This window comes from Phalaenopsis equestris, unplaced genomic scaffold (genome assembly GCF_001263595.1).
Source record: "Phalaenopsis equestris unplaced genomic scaffold, ASM126359v1 Scaffold233045, whole genome shotgun sequence".
Classification (NCBI taxonomy): domain Eukaryota; kingdom Viridiplantae; phylum Streptophyta; class Magnoliopsida; order Asparagales; family Orchidaceae; genus Phalaenopsis; species Phalaenopsis equestris.
Genome location: NW_018250999.1, coordinates 19,624 through 22,098, shown reverse-complemented (window position 1 = coordinate 22,098; position 2,475 = coordinate 19,624).

Genomic DNA, 2,475 nt, shown 5'->3' with positions numbered 1-2,475 from the left:
AGTTCTGATATGAGATGTTAGCCCCCAGGTGGAGGGAATCGAGGGAACTCTAGAGTGAGAGCTAGTATCTTCCCTGTCTAGCCGGTCTTTAGAACCATTCAAACTTTAATATAGCCAATGTTTTGTATAGCATCTCTAGTAAGGGTAAAGAATATTATTGTTCATATTTGGAAAAAGACAATTTGCATACTTCCAGAATAGAATTCCTATACTTATTACCAATTCATGATAAGGAGAAAGATATTTTCATATAAAGTGTTTTTCTTTTACATAAACGGAAGTTATCTTTAGAAGTTTTATTGTTTGTCAAATATCTTTTTAAATTGTTATTGTTCTGTCAAAATATCAAAAATACCAAAAAGATTTGAATTTTAATACTGCAAAAATATTTTTAGTTTAAGTAATTGTCTTTTTAAAATAGAAATTTTGTTGTCAATAGTGCATATTGTGTATTTCCCTATGGGTTCGATATTCAGGTCTTAATCAAAAAGTCATATATTAATTAATAATAATATGTATACTTGCATAGTATCTCAATATAAATATAAATTAAATAGTTAAATTCTTATTTTTTGTAAGGATCAAGTTTTTGGTTATGTTGCAAAGTAAGAAAACATAAGTGAAAAATATCATCAAATACATTGTTATACTGTTGCATATAAACAATTTCGGGATCAAGTTTTAGGCGCTGTTGCCGGGGAAAATAAAAATTAATTTATTTAAAAGCAAAATTCTATTTTTAGAATATCTTATTTAAACTTTAACAATTATTGTACTTTATTTTGTGTGTTTTATTTTTTTTTATTTTTTGTTAGTGTATGTGTAGTTCAGGTTCTGAAGGACTGGTGCCCTACGATTCTGAATGAGAGAGAACTGCTAAGTTGCATATAAGCAGTTTCGGGATCAAGTTTTTGACGTCATTGTCGGGGAAGTGTAGTGAAAATTGTAAAGAAACTATTGATTTAAAAGCAAATTTCTAATTTTAGAAAGTCTTATTTAAACTTTTAGTTATTGTATTTTATTTTGTGCGTGTTTAGTTTTATTTTATTTTATGTTAGTGTATGTGTAGTTCAGGTTCTGAAGGACCGGTGCCCTACGATTCTGAATGAGAGAGAACTGTTAAAAAAATAAAAAAAACCTAAAAAATTAAAAATCTTGAAAAATCCAAAAAAAATACAGAAATGGCAAACCAAAATGATCAAAATGCTGAAATTCATCAAGAGTTTAGACCTTTAAGAGATTATGCCAACCCTACTATAGATGAACTTCCTTGTAGTATTCAAAAACTGACTATAGTGGCTAATTCATTTGAGCTTAAACCTGCTATTATCCAAATGGTATCAAATAATCAGTTTGGGGGATCACAAAATGAAGATACAAATTTACATTTTGCCAATTTTCTAGAATTGTGCGCTACATTTAAATACGATGGTGTATCAGATGATGTCATAAGACTTAGGTTATTTCTTTTCTCACTGAGGGATAAAACTAAGACGTGGTTAAATTCGTGAGCACCTGGATCTATCAGAACTTGGGGCAAAAATTTCTTGCTAAATATTTTCCACCATAAAAAACTACAAAGCTTAGAAATGATATTACATCATTTAATCAGTTTGAAGGGGAATCTATTTATGAAGCATGTGAAAGATTTAAAGAACTCTTAAGAAAGTGTCTACACCATCCTATACTAGATTGGTTAATAATTCAAACTTTTTATAATGGATTAGTTGGATCTCTTAGATCAATTATCGATGTCACTGATGGTGATTCATTGATGTCAAAACTATTTCATGACGCCTATGCTTTAATTGAAGAAATGGCTACCAATATTTTTCAATAGCCTTCTGAGAGGATGAATCCTAAGAAAGTAGCCAATATTCAAGAATCTGATGCATTTACTGTGTTAGCAAATCAAGTTGCTGCAATTTCAAGGAAGTTAAACCAATTTGGAATGAATTTTTCTCAACAAATCTCTATGAATGAAGAAAATTCACTATGTCAAATGGTAGATTCTCAAGCATCATTAGAAACTTTGAATGTCATAAATAACAAGCAGAATAACCTATATTTAAATTGTTATAACCCACGTTAGAAGAACCATCCCAACTTTAATTGGAATAATACTATAGGTGATAATAATCAGCAATGAGGGAACAATCAAGTAAACCCATTGGGGACTGGAACAGCCAAGAGAATAATAATTATAGATCTACTTATCCTCTAGGTTTCAACAGTAATCAACAATTTAAGAAGAAGAAGTTATCTATAGAAAAAGTGGTGTTACAAATGAGAAATCAGTTACAAAGTTAAAGAGCTATTGTAAGAGATCCTAAGGAACACTTCCTACTAATACTGAAACAAATATGAAAGACCAGAATAAAGAGCAAGTAAAATCCATTCAACTTAGAAACGGAAGAGAGTTTGAAGGTAGGATTCAAAAAGAAACTGAAGTAGAGAGAGAAGAAATTGAAGAAT